This window comes from Brachycentrus maculatus, unplaced genomic scaffold (assembly GCF_059751285.1).
Source record: "Brachycentrus maculatus isolate JH-2025_06_01 unplaced genomic scaffold, ASM5975128v1 h1tg000222l, whole genome shotgun sequence".
NCBI classification, from domain to species: Eukaryota; Metazoa; Arthropoda; class Insecta; order Trichoptera; family Brachycentridae; genus Brachycentrus; species Brachycentrus maculatus.
In genome coordinates this window covers 479,549-506,198 of record NW_028280973.1, presented here as the reverse complement: position 1 = coordinate 506,198, position 26,650 = coordinate 479,549, and positions in this window count along the sequence as shown.

Here is a 26,650-nt window from a genome sequence, read left to right as displayed (position 1 = left end):
TTACGACTAACAACCCTTTCCCGAGATATAACTAATCTGTATAATTCCATAATTTCTGTCTCCCCATGCGTTCTACAAAAACATCAAAGGTTTCACATACGTTTGTATAATACAAGTATGTATGAAGTGTTCACTACAAAACATGACCACACACATTAAATAATAAATATATAGTCTTGAATAAAAGCTCTTTTATTCTTTTTTAATTAATACAATTGCACAATAACGAAATTTTCATTGATATCTTAACAAAGTCATGTTTACTCAAATATGGTCTCATATTAATGATTTAAAATTATAATTTTATTAAAATCATACGTAAAGATTTCGATATATGATGATTATTCGTGAAACAAAGTTGTATATTGTCTTTTTCTGAATGTTTTTCGCAGATACATTGTGGCACATTTATAAACTTTATAAAATAAAACAACTTAGTTGTAACCACTTTTTATTGGTACACTTTATCCAACCGGTTTTGACAATAACCTTGTCATCATATTATGTACTGAATTCGCATTTTAAATAAAAAGTATTGCTTAATTATTTTTTAAATATATTAAATATTTTTCTAATGGAAAAAAAAAACATTCAGGTTTTACCTAAAAAGATCTGTTGCACAGTAAAAAATTCAATAAGTGGCTTGATATTTATTTTCAATTCATTTTATTATATTCTTTAACTTTGAAAACGATATCCTGAAAAATCTAGTTTTTTTTATATATGAAGTTGTTGAAAGGAGTGAGCGACATGTGTACAAATATCGCTAGATATATCTTACAATTATTCATCCCTTAAAATTAGTATACGGGTTTTGGCTTCGTTTCACCCTGTATACAAATGTAAGCCCGATGAGAATAATTAAACAAAAGCTTTCAGTTGTATTTGCATAAAACCGATAAGTGAAAATCCCTCTAAATCACCATATTGTTGACCTAAATCATCACAATAATATGTACCTAAACACTCGCATGTGACTCATTTGATACAAATGATTTTCATCACACGGCGATTTTAGTTTTGAAGCTATCCAATTTGGGGTCTCTCGTTGTGTTTATAATCTGTTTGATGGAACGATCCTATCTCTGTGGACTTGCAGAATGAAATGTTGGTTTGAACCTGTAACACTGACGCTTCAATTAATGTAACCACTAAAAATTGTTCTGGAGTCATTGCACCTCACTAAAGCCGGTGTTAAAATGAAAACAGGTGTCTGAGGCTAATACTAGGTTCAACAGTGTTTTTTTTTTAATCGGGAATTGCATTAATTATTAACCTTGCTTATTATTTACATGGTTTATTGATAATTTCGTGGATTTTTTTAACTTCCAACTAATTATATTTTTTTATTTAAATCTGTGTTGGGAACAAGAGGGATAATCTAGTGTGGGCCAATCAGGAACCTCTCAGTGTGCTGAGGTGCAACGGTGTTACGAAGCCAACCGCTGAGAAAAAATCAATTTATTATTCCATTTTAACAAACGGTCGGACTCTTACCCAGCTTCTCCGCAGGGGTAAGCAGATAGAATAGAACGCCACACCAATCTGTCTTTGCAAACAATCTTCGCCTTTCCCACATTCATGCATCTCCTCATACATAATAATAATAATAATATAATAAAATAAAACCCTCATCCGTACCCCAATGATGCATAGGGCACTGCATCATATAAACGTAGTGTTATCTTGATCGCTAACACACGAAGTAAAGGTATCAGCCCTCCGCTCAGGTACCAGTCCAGGGTAATATTAAATAAATATTAGAGTGAAAAATCACTTATATTTATTGACCCCCCCTGGGAATCGAGCCCGGGACCTCCAGAACGGTAGTTGAGCGTGCTGACCACTACACCTCATACATACCCGCCAATTATTCCAACTCCTGACCTTACCACTTTCGAATTTTTTCTTCGGTCTTTCCCCTACTTCTATTACCAACTTCATTCGCCTCATTTTTTTTAAACTATTCTTTCTTAACTCATAAGTTTTACATGTTCAATTTATCTCAATTCACATTTTTATAATATTACTGATAATGTTTATCACGTGTGTTTATATCCTCTTTTCTTATTTTACCATACAAACATCTATCATACATCGTTTTATATTTTGCGGCACATTTGTTTAAGAAAGCGCATTTCGACTGTATTCAGTACTTTTACAATGATTTTTTAAATCCAAATATGTACATAACTACAAAATTAACAAGTTTAGTCTTTTAAATTGACCAACGGATGTAAATAGCGGTTTATTATCAATGTTTGTACGGATTGCATACAGACGTTGTTCATTAATATGTATTGATAATTAACTCCATGCTATAAATAGTCTAATTTAATTAAACTGAATTAGATCCAACTAATTGAATTGAACGAATTAGAGACCGTATACATATATTCATAATTTTGAATAATATTTTACTAATAAATTGTTTTAAAACTGTTAATCACTTATTTTTACAATGTACTGGAAGTCCCGGGGTCGATTCCCAGGGGGAGCGTCAAATAAGTGATTTATTTTACTCTAATATTTAATCAATTCTACCCTGGATCGGTACTTGAAGCGTAGGAATGACCACCTTTTCTTCGTATACATAAGATGATATGCTCTTATATATTTTATTATTATTGTTATTTGTATAAATTTATTTAAATCACAATTTTTACATATTTCGAACATTTTTTTTGCAGAGACCCACCAAGCCACCTTATGGATGCCACTGTATATGATTTAGTGCTTTATATCCTTTAGCAATAGTATTCTTGCATATTTTCGATTTTAATGTTTACGCTTTAAAATTTAAGTATGTAATGTCTTTGTTAATTGTAAATAAATAAATTTAATGAAATTGAATTGAAATATGTGAATAATGGTTAATAGAAGAAAAACAGAGCATATGAATATAAAGATAAAAAAAAACAATGTTTTACATAATTCGAGAGGAATTGCCTTAATTAAATCGTTCTCAGATGAAATTTATCCACTTCTCTCGGTAGGCTATTCAGCAGACCAATGATCCTCCCCACAAGCGAGGGTAAATCATCCTCCCAACATGACTGACGGCAAATTGGTTGTGCACTCAGGAAAAATGAATCGTCTATGTAGCCAGGCTCTGTCCGTAATTGTTCAGTACATCTTTTTAAATACGCGCCAAGATGGCAAGATTATATCTGTATACGAACCCGTTCAGTGGCTTTAAGACCAACACTTTCAAGAAACTGTTCTTTCCGCCCTTCAAACTTGTGATACCAAGCATACTTAAAGCAGTGCATAGAGTATGGTTTGATAAGGCGCCCATAGATCCAGCATCATCATTAATTTAGTTTCCGCCCGACATTTGCATCTAGAGTCTATAAAATTCTGCATATATATAATAAATATTTAATACTGTAATAAGTATTAACTTGAGAAGATAAATAGTGAAAAAGTTCTAATGGTAAGCTATTATTTAATAAAAGTGCATCAATATTATCTTTCCGTAATTTAAACAGCAATGCACGTCCGAGTTAGCGTGGTGCATGTTCAAGAAATATTTTTAATAAATGGCGCTTTTTAAATTATACAAAATGATTTTCGATTATCATTGTTCTTTTAAGTATTATTAAAAGAATAATAAGTAATTAAAAGAATAATGAAAGCCTCTATATTCTCTGATGTATAAATAAATACTGTTGCATTATCTTCGCTATGAGGGAGTTTCTGGCATCTTCCGGCCAATATACTAAAGCATTACTTACAGAATACTACGCAATAAAATATAATACAAAAGCTTGATGTATTCCATTTCCTAAAGTGTTTGGAATTCTATATTGTACAACAAAACTTACGATCTTAAAAGTAAAATATATACCTAATAATTATATGGAGCTGCGAAACACTAAATGAATGTTGAAAGTTCAGTTATTTCGTATTTAAAAGAGAATAAAAAAATACAACCTTTCGAAACGAAGGAAATAGATGAAAATACTGGAAAAAGCTCTTTGCTGGGGTGTGAAAATAAAGAGCGAATGGTTGATGAGGTAATGACAGAATATTTGGTAAAAATTAATAGGAGAACGGAACGATGGAGAAAAGGTAAGATTTGGCTCGACCAAATCGATAAAAACCTGAAATCTTGTCAAGTCAAAAGATTAAAAAGATGCTGGGAGTGTATATCAAGACAGAAAAGTGTGATATTTCATCCTATCTGTCTATTTTTGTAGATAACCTGCGTGGTGGTAATAGAAGTAAAAAAACAGTAGAATATAAGTGTCGCCTACTTTCAAAATTCGCCAGATCCAATTTTATAAAATTTTAAAATAAATACTCCATCGGAATGCCAATTGTGGGTTTTATTGTTTAAAATATTTATTTACCTGAAAACCCTACTAAAAATACTTAAAAACAGCTTTGTATTTCAAATTTCGCTATATTCATGGAACTTGCCTTCAGACTCATATCGGCCAATCAGAGAGCGGGGATAGGTCAAAAGTTAAGATTTGTGTCTCGTTTTTAAATACTAAAAAAAACGTTTAAAATGTTAAAATTCTTTATTTTATAATATTTTATCTAAAGATAGACAAATCTTTTGAACATAAATGTTACCCGGTGAATATTGCATTTTTTTCAAAAATTGACTTACATGGATCTGGCTGATTTTGAAAGTAGGTATGCATGCTTGAAAAAAATATAACTGTTTTTAAAATTACAAACAAATAAAAACAAAAACAAACCAAATTTAAAAAATTGAAAAAAAGATGAATGAAAAGTCGTATAAGTTTTACCACCCAGGACCTGACCCGTCGATCAAAAGTCGAACTGAACTGAGAAGGAATTCGACGAATGGCATTCCCTCCGCCCATCCATTGTTCGCTATCTCTACTTTCGGCCAATTACGTCCCACTCCCAGTAAACTCTTGTTCCACCTTCGAGGGATTCTATAGCCGTGTTTCCAAAACAAAGAGCCTTCAGTCATTTTTCAATAAATCCTTTATCATAGGTCGTTAGTTGTGTCAAACGCACTTTCTGCTGATTAATAAATCATCATATTGTCCTGTCCTCTTGGGGAATGCTCCTCTTTATTAAGCGTTTACCAAATTAATGGGGAAATTTTTCACCGAAGCCGGTGTTATACAATACTTTGATTGTCCTCATTGAACAATGACGAAATTGGGATGTTAAATTAATTTTACATGTTTTTTGCCTATTTAAAAAAGCCCTCTACCTCGCAATACCGGACTGAAAGGTTTGGTTAGGTTAGTTTAGTTCACAAAAACAGGCGTTACTTGTAATACCAAACCTACAGGTTTGGTAAGGTTAAGTTAGTTTGATTCAAAAAACATGGGTAACTCGTAGGTATATCAGATAAAATAAGGCGTAGCTTGTAATACTGAACCGACAGTTTTGGTTAGGTTAGGTTATATTTTTAATATTTAAAGCATTTACTTTGTGGTTATGTAATGTTAGTATTACTCTATCTACCGGTTTCGAGACGTACCCATCTCTTCGTCAGGACAAACAGTACAACAGCATGCAAACAATACTACATGTCACTATCATAACACTATTCACACACAAACACAACTAATAAAAATAAAATATAATTACTATACTATTTTTCTACAAATATTATTCGTGTCGTGAAGGGTGCGTTGAACATCAAACTTTTTCAAATATTTAGTTTTGCGTCTTAAAAGCAACGTTTTAAGTTGAATTAAGATGAATTAGTTGATCGTAGTAGATTGAGAAAAGACCATGCCGTATTTATAATCTGAAAAAAAGAATAGTAAACGTTGATGAAGACAGTTAACAATTTAAACATTATAATTATATAACATTTTGAGTGTGACAAAATAATAAAAAAATTGAAATCTCAACATAGATGAAGAAGAATTTTGAAGTCTGGACTTTTGCGGGGCTTACGACTGTCATGGACTGGTTTAAGTGATCACTTTATACACGTGTAACATTCACCAATTCTACCCATGATTGACAACCACACCACTCAAATTCTTGGAACTTCTATAGGTATATATATTGTTCAAATTCGAAATATAGTTCAATTCTCTAGAATTTCACTAGAGACATCCATGGTGAGATGAAAAAAGCTTTTATTTGTATTATATAAGATTATATAACAGTCCTGTACCTTTGATAGAGTCATGATGTTAACAGGTACTAAGCCAAATGCTGAAAATTCGAGCGGTTTCTGCGTTCTCATCATTAGTATCTTAATACTGTGTGAATATGGTGAATTTTTGTTATTATACCAGTGGCTGGAGTAAACTGCTTCTCCAACTTTCTCGCTCTAAAAATAAACATTTAATTAAATAGCTTATCTTACTTGTTTAAACAATGACCAGCAGACACTTTCATCAACGAATAAAATATATTTTTTGTTATAAATGAAACTTCAAAATATCTTCAAAACTGATATACACAGGAAGTTTCAGCATCAACCTATAAAAAAACTTGTTTCAATATTAAAAATAAATGTTCCTTCAATTTAATTTTTTTAATTTATTGTTTTTGGTTATATTGTAATGATTTGTATTTTAAAATGTCAAAAATTAACATACCAAATTGGTGATTGACGAACCGTATGAACAATATATGAAAGCTTGAATCAGAGCACTTAATGCCAATAGTAAGATATCAACTCGTATTTCTTTGGTGTTTAGAATCTATAAAAATAAGCATTATGTTTTAACATAAACATATACCTACTACAAACTAGACTTTGAAAAACATTCCTACTTATTTTTTTAGTTAAATAGATATTTTTCAAATGTTTAAATATGATTAAAAACTTGATTTCACGAATATTTTTACAGATGTTTATTTATCAAATTGTGATCTTATATATTTTTTTAATTCTTGTTTATTTCACAAAGTGTCTGTTAACAAGAGATCGACTGCTGTGCTTGGAGATGGACATTGGTGGTGCATTTTTTAAAGTCATGGTTTCATATTATTCCATAAAACATATGCAGATGTTTATTATAAGTTTTATACGTATGTAAATGTTCATAAAATTTTGTGATAAATAATAATTAAATAAATGAACAAAATTAAAATATTGTTAAAGAGTTATTTAAAACTTTCTCTTACCTCTGTAATCTGAAACCACACGACACACAGTTCAACAGGTGATAAAAATAATATGTTTATGAATACCATTCGCAGAAAATCCTGTATTTTTTCATGAAATCTGAAGAAGAAATAAATTACATATTTTTAATTTTTTTCATTAAGCTTCCACTTGCTTACTAGTGCTTTTAATTCAAACAAACAAAATACTTGTAATTACAATAAATAAAGGGCATAATAATTAAGAAGACATTGAGTTAAAAATTACATAGGCAGTATAGAATTTGAATAAATATTTTTTCAAAACAGTTGTTAATATACTCACCTACATATCTTAAGATGTTCTTCAACAATGTGCTGTAACCGATATTTTACCATTTGAGGCTTTGATTCATCAAGATCGCTGAATATACTTCTTACTTTAATGTTCAAAATTTCGATTCGTGATTGGTTGAAAGATACGAATATCACGAAACATCCGTCAACCGAAATGAAGTTGAAAACGGAAACAACTAACCCTGATAAGCAGAAACCGTAAAACAGCTCAAATAATGGAGTGTCGTATTTGTACTCGTCGAAAAAAGGAAAAGTTATTTCGTGTAACATAATTTTAACTGGATAATTTGAATGCAACTGTAAAATAACAGTCTTTGTAAGTGTTTCCACCCAAACAGAGCAAGAGGTAAAGGCAATCGCAATAAAGAAATAATTAATTGTCTTTTTGGCTTCTTTAATTCCTTTTTCAATTTCTTTTCTGAAAATATAAGGCAAATCTTTTGCTCCTTCATAATAAGTAGCAATTTCGTTAATCATTTGTTGAACTTTCCCTTCGTTCACATTAAACAATAATATTTTAAGCAATATCAGCTCGGCCGGAAGGAGTTTTGACAGGTGTTCAGTAAATGCCGATGTGTTCTTTTTCATAAATTCTACGTATAAATTATACGCCAAAACATAAAATATTATCGAAAATAAAACAAAAATAATTATCGTATAAACCTGCCAAAACAATTTATGAACTTTCTTTGGATAAATCCCTGTTAAGATCATCCCAAATAATACCAATTTATAATTTTCCTTGAAGCTATTAATTTCACATTCTGAAAAAAAAATATTAAATGCAACAACAAAAATACTTATAATAAAATATAATGTTTATTACTTTAATGACATTTACCTTGTTCATCCTCTTCTTGCGTTTTCGAAAAAGGCATCTTAAATTAATGAAATAAATTGCACACGTTTATATCAAACACAAGAATAATATCAAATGATTCAAAAGTTCCTAATAAAGTTATACACTTAGGTCATAGATACAACTCCCTCAAATTATTATAAAGACGATATTATTACATTTATAATAACAAAGTCTCTGTAATTTAACAATTACTTGCTAATTGAATATTTCACTTATCAACGTCAAAAATTCACAAGTACCCTGTGTAAATTCACAACAAAAAAGTACTGTGTTGAAAATGAAATTCCTTTTAATATACTTAAAAAAAATAAAATTGTAAAGGTATATGAAAACTAATAATGATTTTTATTTCAAATATGCTTTTCTACTAATATTTTTTTCATGATTCAAGTTTTAAAATACACTCAAACGTATGAATTACATAAAATGTCAATCGAATACCTTTTTGATGAAAATTATTTTTAATCAATAGGCATATTACATACAAATTTCAAAATACAAAAGAATTCCTAAATTTTTTTATTTACTGAGATGATCTGTTTTGCACTTCAGGTACCTTTTGAGGGAGGTAATAAATATTTATTAGAAAGAAAAATCACTTGTATTCGTTTTAACCCCCCAAGACATCGAACTCAGCATTTTCAGTACTAAAGGCAATCACCCAAGCCACCACATACCGTAAACAAATCAAATTTATATATGAGAAGATGAAATGCTTTTTATCAAACAATAGTTACCGAGCAAAATTAAAGTACGCAAAAATTAATTCACGTAAATACTAGTGTTTTTTCACTATAATATTTATTTAATATTACCCTGGACTGGTACCTGAAGAGGAAGGCTGATCACCTTTCTTTCATGTGTTAAAGATCAAGATAACACTGCATTTATAAGATGAAGTGCCCTATGCACCATCGGGTGCGAATAAGGGTTTAAATATTTTTTAAGGTAAGAACATCACTTTCCATCACTGTACGTAATTTAAAATTACTTGATATATATTATCTTTATGTACCTATAATATTTGAAAAAATTGGTTCCCATTAGCGCAATTGACACCTGTCTCTTTGATCTGTTACCCTTTGAAAATATTAAAGTCATATGCGCATATTTCCACCCCCTGTATATTATTAACCTTTGATCATTTTGCATACATTATGTCCTACCTTCATTTGGACGAGTTGAATTTTAATAAGATCCTCGAAGGCTATGTCTACGGTACAAAGTAATGTTTGAGGTTATTTATAATTGGCCATAAGCGGGAATTTACCACACGCCATTTTTTAAATTATTCCGCCAGCAAAAGTTTTTTGTTTTTAAATACTCATGATGTTTTCAATTGAATCATTTAAATATATAGGGCAGCGCAAAATAAATCATCCAATTTTGTTTTTAAATATTTTTTTTATTAAATAAATAAAAAATTGAATAATGGAAATCTTTACTTCATTTTTTTTTTTAAGTGAAAAAGATGATACCCTACATGTTGCTACCGGCAATGTCGATACACTTATTGAAGTTTTTAGTGTGCAACAGATCTTTTTAGGTAAAACCTGAAGGTTTTTTTCTCCATTTCAAAAATATTAAGTTTATTAAAAAAAAAATAATACATTTTCTTCAAAATGCAAAAACAACACTTTCTGCCCTGAAGCGGGTAAATATTAAGTTAAAAATATGCCGCTTTTGCTGGGATATAGTACATTTTCTGGGCATTGCGAAAACATGCACAACTGAAAATTGACGATTTTTGATTGACGTTCTTGAAAGGAGTGAGCGATGTGTGCTCGTTTTATAATTTTTTACGAGTTCACAAATGTCTAATTTGACTGTCGTACGACGGCATTTTCAATGTGATTAACTTTGCGCCACCCTGTATACACATTAATTTTTTTTTTAAATTTAAGTAATGCGTTTATCAATCATGGAGAAAAATGGTGAGTTTTATACACTGCATAAAGTGATCAATTTAACTATCCAATAATGGGTCAAGAGCTCTGTAAATACCAGGTCTGAAATATTCTCATTTCAGTAGACTTCTTCATCTATGTTGAGGTATCAATAAAAATCTTGAAACATTTAAAGATATTTAAACTTCTTAAATAACGCTATTTCTGACATTTTTTAAAACTTATTCATTTCATTCGAACAAACAATCCCAATAATAACATAATATCTTTGATCTTTTCAAGAAAGCGTCGTCGTTTGTAAGGGATGCTTTCAATATTATCATAACTTAATATGAAGATTTTGTAATATTCAAATACGAAGTCTGGATCTAAATTTGTGAATAAATAATGATAAATAAAGCTGCGAATTCTCTGATTCATGGCTTTATTTGGAACCACGGACACAATAAGACTTTAAAAAAAGCTCAAGGTATTGAAAATTCAGTTTCTTCTTTGAAAAAATATTTGCACAAAATAACCGTCCTAAATAATTACAAAAATTTCATCAATTTAGATAAAAACTTAATATATTGCGTTTATTTATTCATAATACGTATTTTTATATTTTTATTTTATTTTATTTTAAGTAATGTTGCTTCATTTAATATTTTTTTAACCCGCAAAATGTCTATTTTCAGAGGTTTGTCTGCCAGTAGGATAGTAATGATTGGGAAAGTAAGTTTTTAAAATATATCACCAACACCCAGACCAATTGAAAATAAGTCTTTTTTTAATTTATTTTGAAATTGGCGGGAATCGAACCCGCGACGTCAGTTTCGCAGTCAAGCGTCTACCCAACTACGCCACGGCGCCTGTCATTATTAACTACTTATGTTTAATTTTTTATTTTTTGTTATATAATAAACCATTTAGTCATTTGAACTTCATTTGCTTGCCTTAGTGGAATAAAGATAAATAAAAAAGAAATAAATCTATGATAAACATGTGTTGAAAAATATTTTGAACAATTAATTTTAAATTAAAATAGTTTTTTCTATTTACTTATGAAGTAAGCAATGAAGCGACCAAAGAAATGAATAAAAGTCGCTCTTCATCGCTATCAACTTCAAGGATAGAAAAGGTAGAAAGAATTGAAAAACTTAAAGTGGCGTAAAGGTCATGATCCTTAGGGATACATGATCACGAGGGATACAACATACAACCAGAAAAACTAGGAGAAATAAAATGGGATAATAAGAGAATAGTCTTCAATTGGGCTAAATGTATTAGTAAAAGAATCGAAATGTCACATCCCTGCAGCTTGCGCTATTGAAACATCTTTAGCAAATACAGAAGGGTGAATTGAACGTCTTACAACAAATAAGAGGGGGCGAGTTGAAACAATGGGTAGACTTTAGACTTAATTAAAATGTTTTCCATGAAAACTTCCCTTATAATACCTTTCTCAGTAATCATTATTGTCATTGTAGGCAGTCTCTGTGGCTTCGAATTGTTCAACGCAAAGTTCCTTTGTAATATAATCCTCAAACCAGAGATACAGTATTGTAACGCAATTATTTTGAATAATTTTCTGTTAAAAACTAAAAGCTGTGATATAAATTCGAGTGAGTTTTTGATACATAAATAATAAACAAATAGAAAATTTTAAAAAATAAATGAGATACTCTGCTTTCATTTTGTGTGTGTGTGTATATATATAATAATAATAATAATAAAACCCTTATCCGCACCCCAATGATGCATAGGGCACTGCGTCATATAAACGCAGTGTTATCTTGATCGTTTACACATGAAGGAAAGGTGATCAGCCCTCCGCTTCAGGTACCAGTCCAGGGTAATAATATTGAATAAATATTACAGTGAAAAAATCACTTATATTTATTTTACCCCCCTTGGAAATCGAACCCGGGACCTCCAGAACGGTAGCCGAGCGTGCTGACCATTACACTACGGAGGCGGACTATATCTATATATATATATATATATATATATATATATATATATATATATATATATATATATATATATATATATATATATATACATGTATATATATATATATATATATATATATATATATATATATATATATATTATATATATATATATATATATATATATATATATATATATATATATATATATATATATATATAAATATATATATATATATATATATATATATATATATATATATATATATATATATATATATATATTTATATATATATATATATATATATATATATATATATATATATATTATACATATATATATATATATATATATATATATATATATATATATATATATATATATATATATATATATATATACATGTATATATATATATATATATATATATATATATATATATATATATATTTATATATATATATATATATATATATATATATATATATATATATAAATATATATATATATATATATATATATATATATATATATATATATATATATATATATATATATATATATATATATGTATAAATATATATATATATATATATATATATATATATATATATATATAGACGAAGAAAATGAAAATAACTGACAATAGATGTAAATTAATGTATACACTGTTCTTCGTCTACCTTTTTCAAACCCTTATACGCACCCGATGGTGCAAAAGGTAATGCATCATATAATCTCAGTGATATCTTGATCGATTACAAACGAAGTAAAGGTGATCTGCCTTTAGCTTCGGGTACCAGTCAGGGTAAAATATTAGAGTGAAAAAAGTATACATTTGTTTGACCCCCCTAGGAATCGAACACGGGAACTCAAGTACGGAGTATACATATAACTATACCACAAAGTTAACAATGCTTTTAATGTACAAGATAGAATGTAAAAATTTTATTTTGAGATTTCAATCATGCATTAATACATTTAGAGGTATGTGCAAATGAATAACGAATTTATATTCTCAACTTTCAAACCATTATCAACTGATCTTAACTGATCTTAATTGAGTATTTTTAATCAAATGAACATGAATTAATACGGAGCTTTGGACATATCCCCAGTGCATGGGATCCCCTGATAGCTATTATCCCCTTAAACCTTTTACGAATTATTTTCAATTGGTTATTAAAATATACCAACCAACTCTGAGACCTCAAGCAAAACTTCGGCTGAACTGAAATTCTATGTGTACTCAACTGAAAGCTCATGAAAGCTTTTATTCTGAAATATTTCAGCACGAAATTTTAAATTTTGTAATTATTTTGTCCTTTCCCATAATGGAAGCACTTTAAATTTCTTAAGTAGGTGGTCTCACTGAAAAAATTGTTTCAGTCTTTTCAATGGAAAATACTTTGACATCTAGACATTTTTTATTCTGATGCGATTAGATAAACACATTGTTATTTTTCTTCTGAGGGCCATTTAAGTCACTTATGCTTGGCAAGAAAAGTAACAGTAATTTTTAATAAGTCTATTCAATAAAATATACTTCCAAGTAATCGCTACGGGATTTTTTCAGGGCAATATTAGCTAGTAAGATGTCAAATAATAAATTTTCACGTTTTTGTAAAAAAAAAGAACTTGGTCGCTTTCTCCTGTATTGCTACAATATATATAAAGTGATCACTTAACCACCCTATAGCAGGTCAAAAGCCCTGTAAATACCCAGACTTCCATATTCCTCTTCATCTACGTTTAAATGTCAAAATGATACAATAATTATTTAATTATTTAAAATATACATTTTTCGGTCACCAGTGAATTTATTTCTCAACTTTTTGGTTCAATTGAGTTTTTTTTTAAATAATTTTTAAATATTAACGGGAAGCTTCGTGTTAGAATTCCCGCTTTTAAATCAATTATAAGCTTAAGTGATTAACGCAATTCCTCCTCCCCCCTAACTTATTACCTCTCTCAGAATAAGTCTCTAAATCAATTTTATAACACTCATAATTTTAATAGGTGTTATCAGCTACGCTATAACGAGGTTGAAGAATTAACATTTGTCAAATTACAGCACTAGCAGAGCGTTCCTCAGCACTCCGCATAGGTGCCTAATACGGATTTATAGAGCAACCAGCATAGCGCGTTTCCGCTCATTACGTATACCCGGATATAACGATAAATTGTATGATTTTTACATTTGAAGCTCATTCTAGCTCTTTAAGACACTTACCTTCGATATATTTTATTTCCTATATCAATCACTCCTTTCAACAACGTCATATATCGAAAAACTATATTTTTCATGAGATTGTTTTTAAAATTTAAAAATATAATAAAATGTATTAAAAATAATTATCAAGCCACTTTCTGAACTTTTTACTGTGCAACCGATCTTTTCTACCTATTCTTCAAAATGAAAAAACAACACTTTCAGCCCTGTAGCGGGGAAATATTGAGTTATGCTACTTAAAATATGCTACTTTTGCTGAGATATAGTACATTTTCTGGGCATTCCGCAAAACATGCTCAACTAAAAATTTACGATTTTTGATAAATGACGTTGTTGAAAGGAGTGAGTTGTTTTCATAGCATGGAAAGATTGATAAAGATATCCAATGGAGTGTGAATGGTGCTTTAAAATATTTTTCTTCTTGACAAGAACATAATACCAGGGCAGACGAAAGTCTTTTATATAGTGTGTTAAAAACATATTTATTATTCTGCTCTATATTTATTAATATGAAAATACAATACTTTCGATATACGAGCATGTGCTTGTTTTCTAGAATACGTCCGTTTGACAAAATTAAATCTTAAATAATAATTAAAATGTGATTAAATAATTAAACGCATTTAGCGTTTGATTATTAAAGTACCCGTATTTTACTAAGATAACTAGAATATATCATAGACGTCTTTACAGTGACAAAAAAGTCAAAAGAAGTCTTTTTATCGATCCAAAATGTTTATAAAAGAAGTCTCATCTACGTTGGTAAAATCTTTTGTCCTAAATACTTTACAAAAATCTTCAAAGATGGCACTTTGGATTCGATTGTGAAAATAAATAAGTATAAATAAACCTAAAGCTTATGTACAATGGTCAGATTGGTGATTGTTAATTTTGATCAAGTGGTTTATGTGATCACTTAAACCAGCCAATAATGGATGGAAGGTTCTTGTACTGCCTAGACTTTCATATCTTTATCTCGTCTCGGGTTACTTTTGCTATTTTGTTTTACGATATATATATATATCATCCTCACTTACGAATAAAATTGTCTTCTTCGATACCTTCCCCACCTAACGACATATTCGATATCGCATATTTCTCTGGTCTGGTATTCTTTATTTTCGCATTTTATCATTTGTATTAAAACGACCATTTTAAATGTATGAGAAATTAATAAAACCATGTTTTATCAACATTACTATTTTTTATTTTACTTACACGCATTTTTCACTGTGTTATTTAACAAAGCCATTAAGGGCATTTTAAGGTCAATTTGTCCCCCGTTACTTGTGGAAAATGAAAATATACCGAAGGGATTTATTTCAAGGATCGGACATATTCGCAGAGACCTTGTAGACAGCGAACATTATCATGCTTCATGCTGTAATATTAATTTTATTTATTTTTATTTGTAATATAACATACTGGACCATATATTTGACTTTATTTTTTACTATTTATCAAATAAACAAGGTGTGTCGAGTTTGAAAGAAAAAAATGTTTGTAAGTATTCACCAAAATACATGTACACTTTTTCATTTATGTAATATCTCGGAAACGAATCGACACTCTACCTTTAAATTTCCGTCTGTGAAATTTTGACATATATTTACAACACAGTCCGCCTCCGTATTGTAATGGTCAGCACGTTCGGCTTCCATACTCGAGGTCGTGGGTTCGATTTGAAGGCGAGGTAAGATAAATATAAGTGATTTTTCATTGTAATATTTATTCAATATTACCCAGGACTGGTGCCTAAAACGGATAGTTGATCACCTTTACTTCATGTGTAGCGATCAAGATAACACTGCGTTTATATAACGCAGTGCCCTTTGCACTATTGGGTGTAGATAAGGGTTTGAAGAAGCGTAAATACCCAGACTTTTTTAATCTTACAAATTAATTACCAATTTAATTTATGTTTCACATAGTAAATACCACTTGTTAAAAACAATTTCCAAAAAAGCGTTTCGATCCATTTCGCATCATACTTAATTATATGTGGCGTTTATGCAAAACCGTCTAAACACGTGTCACGATAGATTTTAAGAAATTAAAAATGGATCGATATTATTACAACGTGACTGCAAATCAATTGAAAATATAGAGTACTAAAATGTTTATCTCTAACAATTAAGATAATTAAATTTTTATAAAATAAAGCTACATCTTTGTTTTTAACCACTTTTGTAATTGGTACTTTTCTCCAATTGGCTTTGACAATAACCTTGTCATCTTCAGGGATACACATGTACCTACTCATAGTAGTACATTTTTTTCCCTGAAGATGGTAAGGTTTTTGTCGAAGGCGATTGGAGAAAAGTATCAATAAAAAAATATTAAAAACATGTAAAATGTGCCACGAAGCATCTGCAAAAAATATATCTAAAAAAACAGTAATTTTTTTGTTTCCTTTCATTTTGTTATTATTTTTATATATTTATAGCTTACTAATAACTTTATTAAAACCGTTATAGATCTTGGAAAGTGATTTTCACCATAATTGTTTTGTAAGTTATGAAATGCAAAATTACAAAGTTCCCCTAGAATACGATAGTCATATATTTGTATTTATAAGCATGAATTTACTATTACAAATGTATAGGCTTCTGTGTTGTGACTCGATTGGCTGATTCCCTAACCGTTCCATCAGTCCCCGGAGTTATGGAGCTTATCAGAAAGATAATAATATGCAAATTGTAAATCCAGATATCTATTTTAGCGTACATACTTCTGAACCCTATTCAAATTAGTTTTCAAAATCACTGTAGAACAAACGAGTTTCAACGGCGAACAGATTTCATTGATTTGGCTTCATGTAAATTAGGCAAACACGATATAGAAATATTGTTAACGAGGAATATAAATTTTTATTTTGGGAAATTGTTGAAATTTTACTTTATCGTTGGGATGTTATTTTTCAAATCAAAGAATTTAAAAAAAAAACATTGTTATTCATCGTCAGAAAAATCGACAATATTTATTTAGAAATATTTTTTGACACATCGCTCACTCCTTTCAAGAGCGTCATATATCAAAAATCGTCAATTTTCTCAGAAAATGTACTATATCCCAGCAAAAGAGGCATATTTTTAGCTTAATATTTACCCACTACAGGGCAAAAAGTGTTGTTTTTGCATTTTGAAGAAAATGTATTGTTTAATTATTTTTTTAAATATAATAAATATTTTTCAAATTGAGAAAAAACCTTCAGGTTCTACCTTAAAAGATCTGGTGTACAGTGAAAAGTTTAATAAGTGGCTTGATATTTATTTTGAAAACATTGTATTTTATTTTTAAACATTAAAAACGTTCTCCTGAAAAATTAAGTTTTTTGATTTATGACGTTCTTGAAAGGAGTGAGCGACATGTAAATCAAGTAATAAAATAAATAATTAAAGACACCTTTAACACCAATCTCCCTTTATATTTTTCATGCATTCCATATAAATCTTCCTTCAATTTCTTTTAATTTATTGTTTTATTTAATAAAACATAAGATACTTGTTTTTGAAATCCAAAGGTTTTGTAAAGATACACATGTGTGTGGTTTCAAAAATGAAGTGGATTGATGTTCAATCATTGGCTAAATATTACTAAATTTTATAAAATGTTCACTAAAATCAGCCAATAACATATTTTTATTTTAGATATTAATTTCTTGTTATTATTGTCAGTGCAATTATCGCATAGGCCACAAAATGACAATTTTTGTTTATGCGTTTTTAAAAATTACCAGAAAATGGTTCAAAAGTTTACCCAAATAAAGACTGTTTTTTATTGTTTTTCTTTGACTTAATAATGTTAAAACATCAAGTATTTCATAGATGTTTTTTGCTTCCATGTTTCTCGAAACAACGACTCTCGCGTATTTTTCTATTTACTTCCTTGCTTTAACGTTAAAAGCACTTACAGTTTCCTGCAGGATGCTAAAGTTCCTAGGAAAATAAGAAAACACCTAACAACGCCAACGGTTGTAAAACGAACTTCAAATTGTGATTTGTAGACAAATTTCACACTGTTACAAGTTTCCAATAAATTTGTCTTTTTTTTATTCAACTTTTCCGAATTACCATGTACCTTGATAGGCTCAAATCACGCAAAAATGTTTTGACAAAATAATAAATAAAATAAAAAAATCGTGACTTTTAATGCATGTATCATTCGTAAATTCAAAAATTTTGATGTTTTTCTGAAAACCACTTTTTGTCGCATATTTTAACGACGATTTTTTTTTTCATAAACTGTCTGTTCCTGACCACGCATGTCTGTGGTTCAGTCTGGTTAAACAAAAAGTAAAGAAAATCGAAAGCACATAATCCCAACATTTTCATTTCATTTAATTTTACAATAATTGTGAAATAATGAAATTGTTAAAATTTTTGAAACAGCATTTCAACCGAAAATATTGAAATTGCCATTAGCAAGAAACACGCTATCCGCCTTGAGCAATATTTAGTATCGCCTAACTGTTACATTCAAGAGATGGCGCTGTCATCGCTGTCAAGAAAAGCTGCTTAAGAAACGTATATTTAGTAACGTATGTGTAGTGAATTACTTCAAGAGATTTTGAGAAACGATCATTTACGTTTTTAGATAATCTTTTGTATATAAATAATAAAGTTTTTTGTAAAGGGACGATAATATAGCAGGATACCCATTGTAAATGATCAACTAAAGTTAGCTTCGTGTTCCCTTTTGAAAATATTCCCATTTAATATTCCTTTATTTTCTATCACTCTGTCAAAAAATGTATTTCATTTAAATAAATAAGTGGCTTCATCAATTTCTTTATCCTATACTCAAGTTTACTTTAAGTCGTGAAGTAGAGTTTGTAAGTGGTATTACACAAAGTGAACGATGAATATTAAGGAGTGGGTTACCAACGTTTTTATTAACCACATGTAGATGCATACGCACAACATACTTAATTTTTTTCAATTACATTTATTTCATTTACAACATTTTGAGTGTGTCCAAATATTTGTTCACAAATCTGGAATATCTCCAAGTATAGGAGTATTTTTCGTTTTTTTTTGACATCTCATTAAAGATGAAGAATAATATGGAAGTCTGGGCATTTACGGGGCTGTCTACCGTCATAGGCTGGTTTAAGTGATCACTTTACACACGTGTGTAAAGTGTGTTACACGTGTGTAAAGTGATCACTTAAACCAGCCTATGATGGTAGACAGCCCCGTAAATGCCCAGACTTCTATATTCTTCTTCATCTTTGATGAGATGTCAAAAAATAAAACTTTTATTTCAGATTTTGAGAGTCCGTTTTTTTAACTGTAAAGTATAACGCACTATAATGTGGATAAATATTTATGTTATGTTGTTTAATGAAAAATGTCTCACATTTGAGAATATACGCCTCCTACTGTTTTGCATATCGAATAACGACTTCACACAGTATTGTCGAATTTCTATTTTACTCCGCTCTCGTATGTGTTATTATTTATGGGCCATCGGCTCAGAGAAGCGTTTCTAGACAGCGCAATGTGTTAAACTTTACATAACGTTCTTGGCTCCGACGGGAATTAAAATCCGAACCGCGACGATGGCTCGGTCTATTCTTTTATTGCTAACAAGATGTCCGCCCCCGAGCAGCCATCTTGGGCGCATATTTCTGCTAAGACAAGACCCCTCGCGACGTTATGGCAGCTGCAGACGGGAATTTTGGCAAATCCCGATGCAAAAACAATTGGTCGCGCGGCTCTCCGTCCTAGATATGGCTGTGTTATATACCGCCGCGCCTATTCGCAGCTACAAGCTGTACCCTCCGTATCTACCCGGGGGGGCCAAAACTTTGGAGACAGTTTGCTATTGTATATTGTGGATTTTTCCTTGTCTCCGCGTCTGTCTGCTGTGGTGGTCGGGGTTGTAGGCGTCTGTGTACCAGCCAACGTCGAACCGGAATCGGATCTAGCTGACTAATTGAACTAAACACTAATCCCTTTCACTGCCTCCACTGGGGTACTTCTAGAAAATTTGCAGAGATAGGTATATTGAAAGCTTTTAAATGTAAATTCACAGTAATATTGGCATACAATTTTATATTGTTTCATATTTTCAATAAATTTCGTAACTTAGTTAAAAAAATGCTTAGCAACAGCAGATCTGTCAGGAAGCCTAGATGCTTCTGTATCAGATCTGGGCATGCGGTGGGACAGCTTTCAATGTGGATTTTTCCTCCATAATTTGGTGGCCCTCGCGTTTGGCTATAATTCTGGAGGGTCTGTGTTCGATTCTCAACAGCGCCAGAATAAATAAAAAGGTGATTCTTCACTGTAATAATTAATTTAAATATTACCCTCGACTGTTGCCTCAAAGGCAGGACTAATTACCTTACCTTTACGTAAATAAAGATCTAAATAACACTGCGTTAATATGATGCAGTGCCCAATACACAATTGGGAAAGAGTTAGAAAGAAATAAACAGCTTGTTCCGCATGCTTAACACATCACACAAAATGATACACATACCTCATTTAGTCAAAAGAACTTTGATCATTATGTTGTATAATAAACTTGTACAATCTACTTTTAGTATCCGTAAAGTTATCGAAAATAGAAGCAAGATAGAAAGAGTAAATATTACGCAAACTTAGCGAGCGTGCTATTAAAATAAATTTAGCGAGCGTACTTTAGCTGTTGCGGGACCGATGGCGTGGAATGCTCTTCCACCAATGGTTAGAAATAAAGAGAGCGAGATAATCTTTAGAAAGAAACTAAAAACACATTTCGCTCACTCCTTTCAAGAACGTCATAAATCAAAAAACTTGATTTTTCAGGAGAACGTTTTTAAATTTGAAAAATGTTAAACAATGGATTAAAAATACATATCAAGCCACTTATTGAACTTTTGACTGTGCAACAGATCTTTTTAGGTAAAACCTGAAGGTTCTTTTTCCATTTGAAAAATATTTAGTTTATTTAAAAAAATAATTAAACAATAACTTTGCTTCAAAATGCAAAAACAACACTTTCTGCCCTGTAGCGGGTAAATATTAAGTTAAAAATATTCCACTTTTGCTGGGATATAGTACATTTTTTGGGCATTCCGAAAACATGCAGAACTGAAAATTGACGATTTTTGATTTATGACGTTCTTGAAAGATGTGAGCGATTTGTTTGCTAAATCATTTCCACCATCATCTTTTCCTCAATTCATTCACAGTGAAGTGTCGTCCTTGAGGTAGTATTTTACGAAAATCGCGCTAAATAAATTAACAAAAATTATTATTATTATTATATGAATATGTCAATGTGTCCGTCTAGGCGGGCGGTAGTGTAGAGACGGTGGTACACGCGGATTTGGAAGGGCGCCAAGTCACCATTGGATATTCCGGTCGTGTTCTGCGAGTGTATCCATTCCTCCCTTAATGTATACAGATAGAATGGGAGGGAATTCAACTATCTACTTAATTATTTAATTCCACCCATCGAGCGCCGAGTCGCTAAATGCCCCTCTAAATCTCGCCCGCCCATTTATTATTACCCTCTCAGGTGAACTTGTCATTTTGCATGAGGTAGCGCAATAATGAGATGTAAATGAGGAGTTCGCATTTTGGTCCACTGATTTTGCTGATCGATAACTGGCATCAGCAAAATCAGTGGTGGTATGGACATGTGGAGCAAATGGATAACGAAAGAATGACTAAGAAAATATATGTAGCGAATGTGAGAAGGAAAACAGAACGAGGACGACCGAAAAAGACTTGGCACGATCAGATCAATCAGAACCTAAAATCTGGCGGTGTCGAAAGTCTGCGTAATCGGGGGGCATGTATGACTAGATGTATGGATATGAAGGAGGCGAGGAGTGTATGTGAGTACAGAAGAGTGTGGCGTTCCATCCTCTCTGCCTACCCCTGCGGGGAAACGGCGTGATGGCAGTAGTAGTAGTAGTAGTAACATCATCCCTATGATATCACTACCAGTCGGATGATACTTGAAATTTCATCTTGGTTCACTTATTTTGGTCCACTGATCTTAGCACACTGATCAATAACTAGAATCATCGCTCTTTCAACATCATGCCTGACTTTGTTCTTGAATCACAAGAGCTTCACTAGAGACATCTATTGGTGAGATAACAACAACGTATCGAAATCGGTTGATGTATGTAGAACTTCCAAGAATATGAGTAGTGTGATTGTCAGTAATAAGTAGAATTGATGAATGTTACACGGGTGTAAAGTGATCAATTAAACCAGCTTATGGCGGTATTCAACCCCGTAAATGCCCAGACTTCCATATTCTTCTTCATCTTTGACGAGATGTCAAATAATAATAGGAAAAATAACTCCTATGATTAGAGATGATCCAGATTTGTGAACAAGTGTTTGGAAACACTCAAAATGTCTTATAATATACTTCATTTACTAAGTTTAACCATGGAAAATTACAATAATTATATGCCTTTAACTGACTTTTTAAATTTTGAGTCATTAGGTTTGTATCGTTAATTTGAAGGTTTTTCTCTATACTTATTACTGAAATGAAAACATTTTTCTCTACATAACTTAAATGAAAACTAGAATTGAGATTTATGGAAAACTGCGCTTTGTTTTTTTGCAATCCCTTTTCAGATAAAAACAGATTTACTGCGCGAGATATCACCCCTTAAATCGAATAAAATACTCAAAGCAGTATAACTCTACAACTCTGAATTATTTATTTGAATATTTTTCTATTTTCCGCATCCAGCAGAATTACATTTTCATTTAATGCCATCTCCAGTACAGTATTAAAAAATAACTTCCATTTTATAACATACAGATGATTTATTATTCGGATTTTCATACGTTTTATTATATTATGTATGTAGAGAGATCAACTGCGACAAATACAGACGTAAAATACGTATGCAGTAATTTATTTGATCAGAAATTATTTATTAACGTGCTCGAAAAAGAATAAATGATCAGTTTTAAACGAATGAACGGTTAATTAAAATTATTTTTGATTGAATTTACTATTTTATTTTATTTATTTAAGCATACTACACACATATGCATTATATCCAATGAGTAATGTCTATTTTCCATTTTGTGACATAGGATTAAGTTTAACAAGACTGAAAAACAGATAAGAAAGTAACAAACAAGAAAACACAGGGCAAAATGGAAATTGTAAAGCAATAAAAAGTTCAGTAAATATAAAAAAACATAATTCAATATATAATATAATCCTTTCGAGCCGCATTGACAAATTGCTTCGAACTTTCGAACTAATCCGAATGAGGTGTGGCCAACGAATACACTCACCTTTCAACTTTTGCATTAGTCATCGAAACATAGCGTTCTACCCTCTTTGTCTACCCCTGGCGTGAATAATTAGTTACTAAAGTATTCGTGTGAGATGTAATTTAATAATGCCACTCGTAAAAATAGATGGATAATATACTAAAGAGTCCAACGGACCCAACGTAATTGATTACTTTAAAAAAATCCTATATATCTTTAAAATTAAAAATGTATGTTATAATATAACTTGTGACCTAGCAAATTAGGACGTAAAATAACGATATTTTGAAATACCTAACTCACTAAATAACTATCACACCGCTTACCTGCAGGAGTAGGCATAGAGAATAGAACACCACACCGCTCTGCCTTTTCAAACAAGATACGCCTCTTCCATATTCATGCACCTCCTCGTACATACCCCCTGATTATTCCGCGTCCTGACCTGACCCATTTCAACAATTTGACATACTTGGTTATACCATGTTGGTAATCTTCGGTCTTCCTCTGCTCCCTACTCTGCTACTGATCACTACTACTACTACTACTACCTTCACACCGTATTCCTGCTAAAGTAGGCAGAGAGGATAGAAGACTACGCTCTTTTGCCCTGATATACACTCCTAGCTTCCTTTACATCCATACATCCTCCGATTACGTAGACTTTTGACAGCACCAGATTTTAGGTTCTGATTGATCTGGTCGTACTAAGTCTTTTTGGTTGTCTTCATTCTGTTCTCCCGTGCGCATTCACTAAGATACTTTCTAAGTATATTTGTTTCTCTCCTTATCTAGTCGCTTCACGTGTCCATACCCCCTCCAAGAACTTTTCTTTTTTTTCAATTAATCCTAGTTCAACCTTACGTTATTTTCTAATATCTTCGTTTTTGAATCTGTCATATGGTACAATGATTTTCCACACAGTTGTCTAAGGAAACCCAATCCAATTCACATTTTCTACAATTGTGACGCACTCGCTCGCAAATGAAGTCACATCCTTGGAGGACCTCTACTGGACTACGAGAAGTTGAAGCTCCTACCACCAAGACAGGTCGTGAGTTACATGACCCACGTAGGTCTTGGCAGTGAGCTGTAATACAGAGGGAGGTCACAATATACCTAATATGGTCGCAGTGACATAAGGGATGCAAGATCCCTTGACCTAAAAAAATAAAAGGAAATGCATTTTCACGACGTTCACAAACCTTTAACCTTTTTGTTATCACAATGTGGCAAAATATCATTAATGCACATTCTTAGGCCTTACATCAACATATATGAAGATAAATTCGCATATAAAAATAAAAAGTGTCTCAACTTGATATGTTAATGGATTCTGAGCATCCCAGGGCTTACTATCTGGCATTTGGCTGGCTTAAGTGATCACCTTCTGTCCATTATTGAACATCCATATTGCAATAATTCATGAAACTTGTATGTTTGCAATGATCTTAGATCCTACCGCATAGATTTTCGATACATTCATGAATTATGGCCGATTGTTATGCAATCAATTGAAAATTTGTAAAGCACTAAACTTATTCTCTTTTTTAGGGTAAATTATCTAGTGTCTGATATTTAAAAAAAAATATTGTTAGATATATATTTAGACAGAAAACAGTTTAATGAATTTATTTAAGTATTTTTCGTGGGAAGTGCAATTGATATTGCATTTTTAAATCAAGTATAGACCAACATGTATATGGAAGCATTTTATCCTAACGCATGTCGCGCTATATCGAGCACATCCTCTCGTTCAGTATCGAAAATACACTCCAGGCCACATCTGCGCTTCATTGGAAAACAGTTTATAGAGGAACAATGGCTCTCTGGAGACACTGAAATCACCCTGTACTACAAAACATTTTACATTTTCTACTGCATGCTGAATTTTACATACAGTCTCCATATTATAGACAGCCTGTATAATACGTTCGCGCTCTATATTATCGACACTCTGTATACTGTACAACATTTACATGAAATTCTGCCATTCGATTCGACTCCGTTTTTTTCTCAATGTGTTTTCTACTGTTAATTATTTCATAAGACTTTATTTTATTTTATTTTTTACTAAATCACTCGAATCTTTTTTTTTTATAGATACATTTTTTTAATTTTTTTTTAAATTATATGTAATACGGCTCTTTAGGCATAGCCTGTGTTTAGCTGAAATACTTACATGTAATTATTTTTTTTAATTACTATATTTTATACATTACAAACAATAACAATTTACAGTAGAAAGATTTTACAATAAAATAATTAATTTATAAGACTTTAATTAATTCTCTTTCCAGCTTGTCCCTACCATTGACGGACACAGTTCTTTAAAACATGATCACTTTTGGCATTCTTAATGTTTACGGGCATATTACAATAAACGTTTAAATAAATTTTATATTTTAAAAGAATTTTTACTTGTGGTATGTTGAATTAACACTATCCTTATCATTCATCGTTTATTTTATGTAATACCACTTAAAAACAGCCGGTTTCGAAACAACCATTAGTCGTGAAATAGAGTTTTTAAGTGGTATTACATAAAGTGAAAGATGAATGATAAGTGTTTAAAGTATAAAAGTTCGCTAGATCGAAGTCTCCTAAAGTGATTCACAGAAATTTTTGGACGCAATCACAATACTTACGTATTTTTATCTGTCCATATTTGTAAAATGTAAATATTCTGTTGTTCAAAAATGTTATCACCTTAAGTTATTTATTTATGATACTTAGAGAAAACACAGACTTATAAATATAATACATAAATTCAGCAAACATTTTTTTATTAATATTTAAAGCATTTATTTTCTGATTTTCCGTTTTATAATTTGGAAAATAACATTAAAAATAAATTAAAATATTTGGTAATTTATAAAATAGACGTTTTCATTAAGTTTCATTGAAAATATTTAATTAAAAACTGTTTTTCGAGTGGAATATTTTTAATAGATTTATATTATCCACTGACACTTCGTGATGGAATTGCATTTGGAATCGTTACCGACATCACCAGTCTGAAGATGTCGGTAACGACGAAACCCGGTCGCTGGT